Consider the following 14426-nt stretch of genomic DNA (forward strand, 5'->3'; position numbering starts at 1 on the left):
AACGATTCACAATAGTTGATTACATTGCGAGGTATTTGACCTCTATATGATACATTTTACAAACAATGCATTCGTTTTTAAAAGACAATCTTTCTTTACATCAAAAATTGACAGGCATGCATACCATTTCATAATATCCACTATCCAACTATAAATTGATTTAATAATAATCTTTGATGAACTCAATGACTCGAATGCAACGTTCTTCGAAATATGCTATGAAAGACTCCAAGTAATATCTTTAAAATGAGCAAATGCACAGCGGAAGATTTCTTTAACACCTGAGAATAAACATGCTTTAAAGTGTCAACCAAAAGGTTGGTGAGTTCATTTAATTTATCATAATCATTTATTTCCATCATGTTAATAGACCACAAGAATTTCATTTCCAGTTCTCATAAATATACGTCCCATGCATAGAGACAAAAAATAATCATTCATATGGTGAACACCTGGTAACCGACATTAACTAGATACATATAAGAATATCCCCTATCATTCCGGGATCCTCCTTCGGACATGATATAATTTCGAAGTACTAAAGCATCCGGTACTTTGGATGGGGTTTGTTAGGCCCAATAGATCTATCTTTAGGATTCGCGTCAATTAGGGTGTCTGTTCCCTAATTCTTAGATTACCAGACTTTAATAAAAAGGGGCATATTCGATTTCGATAATTCAACCATAGAATGTAGTTTCAATTACTTGTGTCTATTTCGTCAAACATTTATAAAAGCGCATGTATTCTCAGTCCCAAAAATATAAAGGGTAAAAAGGCAAATGAAACTCACCATACTGTATTTCGTAGTAAAAATACATATAACGTCATTGAACAAGTGCAAGGTTGGCCTCGGATTCACGAACCTAAATTAATTATATATATTTATGTGTTGGTCAATATTTGTCTAACAAATTAGGTCAAGTCATAGTGTACCACAATCCTAATGCTCGAGACTAATATGCAAAAGTCAACAAAAGTAAATTTGACTCAAAATAATTTCCAAAAATCTATACATGATTAATATATAGTTTAAATATCGTCGTTTTATATTTTTAAATATTTTTAAAAGATTTATTAGAGTAAATAATATAATTTATTTATTAATAAATAAAATTTTATATTATATTTATATAATAAAATATACTTTTATATATATTAAGTAATAAAATTTATAGGGTTCATTTAATATTATAAAGATAATATGATAGGTATTATTAAAGTAAGTTATTACACGTAGTAAAATATGTTTGTATCAAATATTTATTTGATAAAATAATATCTATAATGATAGTAAGTAAAAGTTGTATTATTTTGTAATAATAATTATTATTATAAAAATATCAATATTTATAATTACTAAGATGACATTATGATAAAACGATAATTCTAATTATGATAACTTTAATATTTACGATAATTTTTAATATTATCTTTAAAATAATAATTCTATTTAAAATAATAATAATAATAATAATGATATTTTATAGTAACAATGACATTTCTATTAAAATGATAATTTTTGTTAAAATGATAGTTTTAATACTAACGATAATTTTAATAATAATAGTAATGATAAAAATAATAAGAACGATAATTTTATCTAAATCAATATCTTATAATATTTTAATTTCATCATGATACTCTTACCCATTATTTCCTAATCGTTTCGTTTAATAGCTTTTAATCGTCTTTTATATCATGTTCGTAATAATGATAATAATAATAATCAAAATAATTAGGTGTTACAAATATTTGTTTTAATTACACTAATATTAATAATGATAGTTACTATAATATTATTAACGATAATACTAATAATTATCTTAATGATAATATAGTAATAATAATAATAACAATAACAATAACCATTTTTAAATAATGATATATATATATATATATATTAATAATGATAATAATAATAATAATACCAATAATAATAATAATAATAATAATAATAATAATAATAATAATAATAATAATAATAATTGGATAATAATAATAATACTAATTATAACTTTAACGATAATAACGATAGTAATAATAAAAAAAATAACAATTTTTAATGATAAATCCTTTTATTGATAAAGATAATAATAATAATAATAAGATAAAACTAGAACGACGATAATAACGACGATAATAATAATCATTTTTAATAATAATACAAAAATTCGATGGACTATAACTTCAAATCCGTTCATCGAAATCATTCGATATCTAAATGAAAAGTTCTTAATTTTTCGCTAGCTTTCCAACGACATGCATATCTTATACCTTATCTCAGTTGCATATATAACTAATTCAGGATTCAACATAACCTAACTAAAGGCAATATCAAAAGTACAAACATGCATAATCCTATATACTCGAGCACTAGTCAGGGATACACTATTAGTATGTAAAAGTTAAATTATGAGTACTCACGTATCAATATTGAGATTCAATATTGCAGGAAAGGTACGTAGACGCAACGGAGATGATAAACACTATATTGATCTCACGAGCATACCCATGAACCATACCCAATCACCTCCATAGCTATAACCCATAATTTCCTTAATCCAATCCCACTCGAAAAACAATTTCGAAATCACTAGGACAGCACTCTGACGTAATATTTTATGTATACTAATAATATCTTGAAATAATACGGAGTAAATATATATATGTAAATCGATTGAGAGAGTTTAGAGAAAAATATTTTCAAGTTTCTTATGAAATAATGAAACCTATTGAATTCTATTTATAATAGATTTTTGAATTATTAAAGTGAATTATTAAAGTATGAATTATTAAAGTGAATTATTAAAGTATGAATTATTAAAGTGAATTATTAAAGTATGAATTATTAAAGTGAATCATTAAAGTATGAATTATTAAAGTGAATTATTAAAGTATGAATTATTAAAGTGAATTATTAAAGTTAAAGTAAAGTAAAAATAAAGTAAAGGTAAAGTTTAAGTATAGTAAAAGTATAAAACTATGTACATATAATACGCTTATAAATATATATAATATTAATTTAAATCGATATATATATTTAATAAAATAAAATATAAATATCGTTATCTTTATCATACTGGTTAAGTAATGAGTTGTCAAAAGTGGTTCTAGATATTTATAAAAGTTATATACTTTTTAATAATAAAGTTCTTTTTAAACTGAAAACGTTTTTGTACGTTTGAAACTAAATCAAATAAATATAATAATTTTGTTTTCCAAAACCAAATATATTTTTAAGAATCATTTTGTTTAAAGGTTAAAATAATGGAAATCGTTATATCATAAAATGTTTTAGAAAAGTAGAATCATATATATTCGTAATTGGTTTCAAGTTTTTAAATTACAGTTTGTTGGTGAATCATGGGATAAAGTTCAAAGGTTAAATAAACGTATGAAATCATCTTAATGAAAAATGTCGAGTTACATAACTTGTCGATATCTAACATCTAAGTTATTTACCACACTTCACGTTCGTACTTATAAATCACTTTACCATTTTCCGAATGTTGTCAAAAAGAATAGATTTCTCAAATCACAGTGGACCTCATAACATAGACCCGTAATCATATCATAATGTATCTGATAAATCAATCATTTGATATTATCTTCTAATTCCATCGATAAACATATTGAAACAAATACGTTCATGTAAAGTATTATACGTTTAATACTTTATTAATATTCTCAAGTTATAATATATATATATATACATATATATACATATTTATTTATATATAACGGTTCGTGAATCGTCGGAATTTGGTCGAGGTTATAATGAATGTATGAACACAATTTAAAATTCTTGAGATTTAACTTAACAAACTTTGCTTATCGTGTCGGAATAATATAAAGATAAAGTTTAAATTTGGTTGAAAGTTTCCGGGTTGTCACACATGTCACTTCCGTGCACATGCTGCCAAACCTACGCTCTGATACCAACTTATAACACCCCAGATTTTTTTTTAATACAGCGGAAGACCAATTTAACTAATACATAAGTTAAAAATGTATATATACATATATAATTCACTTAATGATAACACGTTAATAAATAAATGACCGGGTGTTATATTAAAACGTAAATACAACTTTAATAGAAAAGACACCACATCAGAGTTTCTGGCTTTGTCAAACATATCTTCCAACATCCCATCTTCACCCTGATAACTAGCATACAACAAATCCATAACCTGCAGGGAAGATGTAGGGGATTAGCACGAAGCTAAGTGAGTGCAACTAACTACAGGCAATAGTATACAGGAACCGTCATACTAATCATGTCACATAGTCTAACACATAAACATCACCCAAGTGCCGTCTACAGAGACTCTGGCGGCTCGGCCAAACCATTAACCACCAGCTGATCGGACTGGGGCTTACGAGAAGTTCCTCCACCACCGTGTGTATATATATAATCCACACACGACGGACGCATCATTCACATATATATATACCTCGATTGTCTAGGCTACCACATGAGGAACCCAACCCACAGGTTGATCTCTCCTACCGAGGCTACCACACAATAGGGATGCACTGGGCTCCAGCAGACAAGCATCTACTAACATGCAGTCATCACAACGTACAAACTAACCACAATAATAAGTATATCTAACAAGCATGGCAATCATAAAATAACATGCTTCTCTATACTATATTCTTCAGTTAGTCCCACTCACCGATACCAACATCACTCGGTAGTCTAATGTCACCGAGTCTTCTCCTCGTCTGTATCACCTGAAAACAATACTCACAAGTTAGTTATAATATTATGATCATCAAAATACAAACGGGCAGTATAACGGCTAAAAATCAACACTTAGTAAAATTTTACACTGCCAAAGACACTCGGTCGACTGTCATAGATAGTCGACCGACTGTCTACACTCATTCGGCAGAGTATCTAGACACTCGGTCGATGGTCTCTCACAGACACACTCGGCCGATGGTCGAGTCAGTCGGTCGATGGTCGAGTCAGTCGGCGATTGTCAAGAGACAGTCGGCCGACTGTGTTTATCTGCAGAAGCTGAAGAACAAAGTGACGGGTTTCACCCAAAATCGACCAATTCTTGCTCTAGAGCTCGATTACGACCTCAAAACTGACCAAATCAAAGACACTAAACTTGTAGAAATATAAACCCACAAGATTTAGACTCAAACAACATCAAATCTAACCACTTTGACCCAAAATACACACTTTATAAAACTAACACAAAAACTCCATTTTCTTGAAGATTAAAGCATGAAAAGCTATGAATCTTACCTTGTTAGAATCAGCAGACAACAAAGAACACGATTCTAAGATCAATTTGAGCCCAAGAACAAGTTTTGATGATTAGGGTTTGGTGAGATGGAGATGAACGTACGGGAGCAATATTTGGGGAAGAATCTAGAAAAATGAAGATAATTCTCCCCACCTACACACTTAAGGGTTAAAAACCCATACATCACAACACACGGGTATTTATCAGTTATCTGAATTCTTTCGTATCTCATTTGGTGACCCAAACGAAGTCCAAATTAAATAAACAAACATGTTCTGTGACCCTTGTCACAAACTGGTCCTATCCACAACATTAAATAATACAAAATATAAAATTAGAATAAAAGCATATAATAACACCACACAACCTGAGGGCAAAATAGTAATCTAACAGCTAGACCCGCTTCGAGGGTGTTACAAGTGGCCAAGTCTTATTTCCAACGAAGGAAAAATCTGTGAAAGTGAGTTATAGTTCCACTTTTAAAATCTAATATTTTTGGGATGAGAATACATGCAGCTTTATAAATGTTTTACAAAATAGACACAAGTATGCGAAACTACATTTTATGGTTGGATTATTAAAACGAATATTGCCCCTTCAAGTCTGGTAGCCTAAGAATTAGGGAAATGACCACTAATTGACGCGAATCCTAAAGATAGATCTATGGGCCTAACAAACCCCATTCTGGAATTTGGAATGCTTTAATACTTCGATTTATATGGTGATTCCGATTGCCAATTTATGACATGCTTGCGAGTATGCGGGGAATATTCTATATGCATTATGTTAATGTCGGTTACCAGGTGTTCATCATAGAATGATTTTTATACACTTGCGAGTGTAAGATTATTGAATAAATGAAATCTTTTGGTCTATTATATTAATTTGATAATATATAGGTTAAACCTATAACTCACCAACATTTTTTGTTGACGTTTTAAGCATGTTTATTCTCAGGTGATTATTAAGAGCTTTCGATGTTGCATACTAAAATAAGGACAAGATTTGGAGTCCATGATTGTATGATATTGTGTAAAAACTCATTCAAGAAACTTATTTCGATGTAATATATTTTTATTGTAAACCATTATGTAATGGTCGTGTGTAAACGGTATATTTTAGATTATCATTATTTGATAATCTACGAAAGTTTTTTTTAAAAAACATTTATCGATAAAATAAAGGTTATGGTTGTTTTAAAAATGAATGCAGTCTTTGAAAAACGTCTCATATAGAGGTCAAAACCTCGCGACGAAATCAATTAATATGGAACGTTTATAATCAATATGAACGGGACATTTCATTGTGTTCAACAATGATATTGTTTTCAAGTCCAAGGAACTAGTTTTAACAAAATAGTATGCTTGTGTTTGTTAGACTATATATGAAATAAAGTAAAATGCACAAACACAAGTATTTATAGTGGTTCGGGTGGATGTTAACTAATCCACCTTAATCCACTCCCCAATTCTACGAATTGAGAGTTTTCTTCACTATGATACCCCAAACCCGGTGGAGTGTCCGGATACAACACTAGCTCCTCGATAAGCCACTACTTATGAACCCTTACGTCCCTTTGAAGAATTCACAATCACCAAAAGTTCTTACCACAAGATCCTAATGCTCTAACCTAATGAAATCACAACAACCTTCTAGATCCCTTTAAGAAGATAGCTCACAAGTAAACTTATAGCTAAGCTTAAAATCACCCATAGTTCCTCAATAGGTCACACCAACCTTACTTAGATCAAACTTGTCTTTGCATTGAACAAGTATTAATTTTCAATGAAATTAATCAACTTTCTAGATCCCTTTAAAGAAGTTAAATCATTAAGTAAGATAGATGTTTCCTATCGCAAGAACCATTTAACTTCCTTAACCCCTCTAAGGAAGTATCTCACAATGTAAACTTAAAGATACAAATGTTAAGCATAAAGTTTACATTACAATTCTACTTAGTCTAAGTAGAATCTCTCTTTCTCTCTTTTAATCTCTCTATAGATTTGTGCTTGAGGCTTGGGAGATTAGTTGATATGACTTTGAAAGTATGTTCGAAAGAGGTGGTCTTGAAGTGTCTTCAAGCCTTGTTTAAATACGCAAATAGAAACGCAAAGTAGTGGGCACACATATCCGTTTATGAGTTTTCTTCTTCATCTCTTTTGTCTTGTTTCTTCATAATGTTACTTACACAAAGATTCTCTTTGACTTGCAATGGTCTTGGAAGTATTCATTGATTATAACCCTTCAATGCATGTGTCAACATTTGATCTTGAAAGCATGCATATGATACTTGAAAAATATTAATCTTCCAAAATACTTCTTGTAAGCATGCATGTGATATTCAAGTAAGTACTTGACAAGTAGCAACCTTCCAAATTCTCTTTGCATGTGTCAACATCTTGTCTTATGACAAACCACAATACTCCAAACTACATATCCCAAGTCTTCAATAAGTTGTCAATACATTGATGGAAGTATCAAGCTTCATTGGTTGCTTGCAAATAAGGAAAGCATCTTCTCTTGAGACTTTTGTCATTGATTCTAAAAGAGGTAAATGCTGAATTTTACTCCATGACAATTAGAAACTATCCAAACTTCATAACCCATGACTTTAACCATTTGTCTTTTCTTTGATGGAATTATCTAGCTCTTTAGAACCTTGTTGCACCTTAATTGAACTAGTTTGAATCTAGTTAAAACTTAATTGATTCTGTTTGAATCTAGTTGAAACTTAATTGATTCTTGTTACAACCTTGACTAGCTTGGATTAATTACACTTACATACATACAAATGGTACTTAAAAGTAATGGGAGAGCACCTCTTTAATTAGGACTTTAATGACCATTATTAGTATGTTTAAATGACATTATAAAAATATATATAACACTTGTGTGTTTAATCTTATTTCAACTTAAATTGTCATTAAGGTGTCATTAAGTGTGATTAATAAAAATTAACATCTTTTGGTTCAAAACTCTATTAGAATCAAAGAAGGCAACTATTATAAGTATGTCTAAAAAGGTTTTGTAAATTATAGATGCCTCAAAATGGTCTATCTTAAAGTGGATGAATTTGGTTACAGAGAAAACTGCGGTCGAACTTCGGTCGGCCGTGGGGTGAGCCGTAGATTGACATTTTTAGAAAAACTTAAAATCGTTGGTACAGGACATCCACGGTCAGGTTCACGGTCAACCGTGATGCAACCTCATAGCACTTTTACCAAGTTAATTATTTATGTATTGGTCTTTTGCTAGATATAGTGTAGGCTTATGAACTCATGTCGTCTTACATATGATTGAGCACTTATCTCTTTTATGTCATCATCAAAACAAAGTGATTAACATTTGAATATTATCATTGGATCATTAACCGACAATATATATATATATATATATATATATATATATATATATATATATATATATATATATATATATATATATATATATATATATATACCATTCGTTCCAAATCTATAATTTACTATTCCATTTTGGGATGTCTCAAATTAATTGTCCACTTTTATAAATGAAAAAAATAATGTGATAAAAACCTTATGTGCCCCTACTTTATTCTTGTAGGACAAAAAGATATGTAAAAAATAAGGGGTAAGACTGAAAAGTTAACAAAAAGATACGGAGTACATGTTACAGGAACATTTTCTTCAACTATGTGTTTTATGTCTGAAGATAATAGATTTGGGATGGAGGAAGTACATAGTAACATATTGATTTTACTTTTTATTGCATTAACTTTTTTATATTTTCTATTCCTAATGGCAGGAAATTTCATTGATATTTCAATGAACGTACCCTATGATCATATTCTAATACGTATGGTTTTTGTTTGTTGTCATCATGTTGTATATTTGTATATATATACACAAGTCTGGATATATAGTAAACCATGTAATTTAGAAGCACATATGTTATACATGTTACGACTTATTATAAAGTATATAATAATTTACCTTTATATACTAAACGAAGTGTGGGATTTGATCGTTTATATAAACCAAAACGACAATTAATGTTTAATCTCCACATAATGCATTGAATGTCCAGATAATGCGTTTTCCATGTAAACACATTACCTTTATATACTAAACGAAGTGTGGGATTTGATCGTTTATATAAACCAAAACGACAATTAATGTTTAATCTCCACATAATGCATTGAATGTCCAGATAATGCGTTTTCCATGTAAACACAATTCATTGCATGTGATGATTATTTTTAAGTGTTTAATTAATCTTTTTATTTAATTTTAATATAGACTCATCTTAGTTCAACTTACTTTCTTTGAAGTGTTTAATTTTTTTTTTAAAGAAATTTAGTTTCAAATTTTTTTACTTTCATAATTGATCATTTACATTGTTCTAACGATAACTCTATTAGATGTTATTAACATGCATAAATAAATTGTATATAACAATTATTATTGACTTTTATTTTACAATTTTTTTTTTTTTGCGAACATTATATAATCAACTATATTATGTCGATTTGTTTGATTAAATTATAGACTACAAAATTATGTGTAAATTATGTGGTTTGAGTAGTTTTAACTTTATTTTTTTGTACTTCTGTTAAATAGAGTACATGTAAAATATTTTAACGAAAAACGTATAATTTTATACAAAGATAACTATCCGTTTGCACCAGTGAGGCCCAGCAAAGCTACCCATTTACTAGTTTAATAACAATCGTTGACTATTAATACTATTAAGTTAAAAGAATATATATATATCGATGAATTATTTAATAAATATCTATTAATCGGAATATCTATTAAATATGAATATGGATTGATGAATTAAAATTTGATATATATTATGACTCTATTAATAGAGTCAACAGCAAGCGTCGATTTATTGACTACTTGACTTTCGTTTAGAGCATAAATTGAACTTCAAGCAGGTTAAGCAGGTTTAAAACCTATGAATATTTGATTCAACTCTTTTCATGGGGTCTCACACATATTTTTAACCCACTTATTGGCCGGAGGTTCATTCGGAAGCAATCTCTCTATTCATAGAACATTGAGAGAGACGATTTTTTCTACTCTTGGGGTATTTCACTCTGAATGGAGAAATGACTTCTCTTTATTCTAGATATGGGAAGGATTGTCTTTATCTTATCTCCAACATACCCTATTTATGTGCGATTGGATTTTGTCGTTTTATTAAAATAAAAAGACAAAATTACGCGCGTCGTCCCTGAACTTGTTTCCAGCCTTCTCATGTCATCCTGATTCTTTTTTTTTTGCTTGCGTCATCCCTGTTCTTGTAAAATATAACATAGGTCGTCCTTCTGTATACATTCCGTCCAATATCTCCGTTAAAGTCAATCATGTGCGAATCATGTGAGGGTATTTCAGTCTTTTAGTAACTTGAGGGATGACGCGCGTAATTTTGTCTAATAATAATAATTTGAGGGACGACGCACGTAATTTTATTTAATAATAATAATTATAATAATAATAATAATAATAATAATAATTGTTATTATATTATTATTATTATTATTATTATTATTATTATTATTATTATTATTATTATTATTATTATTATTATTATTATTATTATTATAATTACTATAATAATAATAATAATAATAATAATAATAATTATTATTATTATTATTATTATTATTATTATTATTATTATTATTATTATTATTATTATTATTATTATTATTATGTGCTTATTATAATAATTGTTTTTCGACACGCAATTTCGACGCGCGATTTCGACGCGAGTTTTAGAGGTGTGTTTTTCGACACGCGATTTCGACGCGCGTTTTCGACACGCGATTTTCAGGCGTGTTTTTCGACGCGCGATTTCGACGCGAGTTTTAGAGGTGTGTTTTTCGACACGCGATTTCGACGCGCGTTTTCGAGGCGTGTTTTTCTACACGCGATTTCGACGTGCGTTTTCAATGCGTGTTTTTCACGCGTTTTCGACGCGTCTCGAAAAACACGCCTGAAAATCGCGTGTCGAAAAACACGCCTCGAAAACGGGCGTCGAAATCGCGTGTCAAAAAACACACCTCTAAAACTCGCGTCGAAATCGCGCGTCGAAATTGCGTGTCGAAAAACAATTATTATAATAAGCACATAATAATAATAATAAAGCACATAATAATAATAAGACAAAATTACGCGCGTCGAAAAACACGCCTGAAAAACGCGCGTCGAAATCGCGTGTCGAAAAACACACCTCTAAAACTCGCGTCGAAATCGCGCGTCGAAATTGCGTGTCGAAAAACAATTATTATAATAAGCACATAATAATAATAATAATAATAATAATAATAATAATAATAATAATAATAATAATAATAATAATAATAATAATAATAATAATAATAATAATAATAATAATTATTATTATTATTATTATTATTATTATTATTATTATTATTATTATAGTAATTATAATAATAATAATAATAATAATAATAATAATAATAATAATAATAATAATAATAATAACAATTATTATTATTATTATTATTATTATAATTATTATTATTAAATAAAATTACGTGCGTCGTCCCTCAAATTATTATTATTAGACAAAATTACGCGCGTCATCCCTCAAGTTACTAAAAGACTGAAATACCCTCACATGATTCGCACATGATTGACTTTAACGGAGATATTGGACGGAATGTATACAGAAGGACGACCTATGTTATATTTTACAAGAACAGGGATGACGCAAGCAAAAAAAAAAGAATCAGGATGACGTGAGAAGGCTGGAAACAAGTTCAGGGACGACGCGCGTAATTTTGTCAAATAAAAAAGAACAAACTTTAATCAATGGATACAAATGTAAATATGACATAATCCCCAATTTTTTTCACCTACTCACATTTAAGCTGAGGTACGCTACTCGCCATTTGTGATCATACGACTTTGCCCTCAAAAGTCAAAACTCAAAAGTTAAAACTTTAAAGTCAAAACTTAAAAGTACGTCATAAATGCTCTGGATCGAAGTGAGTCGTAAATTCGTAATGTATCTAGCTCATGAAAGCATGACTAATATACACGTGTATTTGTTTAATGCTTACAAATAGAAGAATTTTACTCTTTTTTTTAAGGCGAAAAATTGAATTGTATTAATTGCAAAGCTCTTCATCAAAACAATGGAGATTCGATACAAGTTACAATGACGGAGACTTGCTCGGTCTAGATTGACAAAATGAAAAAATACAATGCGAATAATTAAATACAAAGTAAACTTGGATTGTGCTCCCACACGTGAGATTGATTGCCATTACAAAATTGAGATTTGAAGCCCAAAGTAAAAAAAGAAGAATTTTACTTATTTAAAAATTCCAATAAATTCTAAAGCTCGTAATAATGTTGAAGTATATTCTCACGGTAGGTCAAAAATATACTTGAGTACAATATTAATTAGGTTTTTTTAAAGTTTGGTGGATTTAACTCTTCGGTATTTACCGTGTTAACCCACTTGTGAGAGAAGCGAGAAGGTGATTAAAGGCTAATCTTCGATCGATCAAGAGAGAATCGATCGGGGTGTGGGTAAATAACTCTACACAAGGTGTAAGTAAAATCCCATGATGATGAACGTGAAAATAGTCATCTCAAAAGATCGTGAGTACCAAGTGAACATAGAAGGCGTTTTGTAAGGTGCTTTTTTTGTAGGAACTATTGAGCTGTAATCCCTTGAATCCAATAATTTGCTTGAAATTCAACGAACCAATCAGAGTGCGACATGTGGCGCGACAATCATATATGATTGAAAAAAAATTCAAAATTTTTTTTATTTTAAAAAAAAAATTTGAAAATTTTTTTTTTTCAAAAAATTTTTTTCGAATTTTTTTTTTTTAATTTAGCATGTCAAATTCAATTACATGTGATTATCAAACTCAATCACATGTGATTGTAAAACACAATCACATGTGATTATCAAACCAAATCACATGTGATTGGAAAAGAAAAAATTCAAATTTTTTTTTTTCAAAAAAAATTTCAACAAGAAATAGACTTTAATTCGGTGATTTGACTAAGTTTGTTAGCGTTTCTTGATCATATCTTTAAAATCTCAGACTTTAATTCGGTGATTTGATCAAGTTTTGATCAAAAGCTTGGTGTTTAAAGATTTTATCACAAATTTACTGAAATTCGTTATTTTACTAAATAAATTTTTTTTCAATCACATGTGATTGGATTTGGCATGCAGAATCACATTTGATTGGCATGCAGAATCACATTTGATTTACTGCATGTCAATTTAATCACATGTGATTAAAAAAAATTTGAAAAAACAAAAAAAAAATTCGAAAAAAAAAAAAAATTTAAAAATTTTTTTTTGGGAAAAATTAGGGTTTAGCTCTCATAAATCAAGTTTATGTACACACTCAATTAACTATACTCGAATAGTTAAGTCTTAATTATTCCTGGTTGAAACAATTCATTAACACCAACTGGTACGTCCTGATCATGCTTCTCAAGACATCACATCAACAAGCTAGTGTACAAATTCGAAATAAATGTTTAAAGCCATCAAAGTCTTTGAATTTGCATCATGCTGAGAACATTATCTCATCACCCCATCAAATTAACATATAATCGGTAGACAAATATTCAAATGAAACTAACGTTTAAGTTGAGATTCAAGGGACCAATCAGAGTGCGACACGTGGCGAGATAATCACATGTGATTGAAAAAAAAATTCAAAAAAAAAAAAATTCAAATTTTTTTTTTTGTTTTTTCGAAAAAAATTTGTGATTCTGCATGCCAATCACATGTGATTGTAAAATCTCATCACATGTGATTCTGCATGTTAAATCCAATCACATGTGATTGAAAAATAATTATTTAGTAAAATGACGAATTTCAGTAAATTTGTGCTAAAACCTTTAAATACCAAGTTTTTGATCAAAACTTGATCAATCACCGAATTAAAGTCTGAAATTTTGAAGATATGATCACGAAACGCTAACAAACTTAATCAAATCACCGAATTAAAGTATGTTTCCTGTTGAATTTTTTTTTTTTTAAAAAATTTTGAATTTTTTTTCAATCACATGTGATTGGATTTGACATGCAGAATCACATGTGATTGTATTTTACAATTACATGTGATTGGGTTTGACAATCACATGTGATTGGGTTTGACAATCA

This window comes from Rutidosis leptorrhynchoides, chromosome 1 (genome assembly GCF_046630445.1).
Source record: "Rutidosis leptorrhynchoides isolate AG116_Rl617_1_P2 chromosome 1, CSIRO_AGI_Rlap_v1, whole genome shotgun sequence".
Lineage (NCBI taxonomy): Eukaryota > Viridiplantae > Streptophyta > Magnoliopsida > Asterales > Asteraceae > Rutidosis > Rutidosis leptorrhynchoides.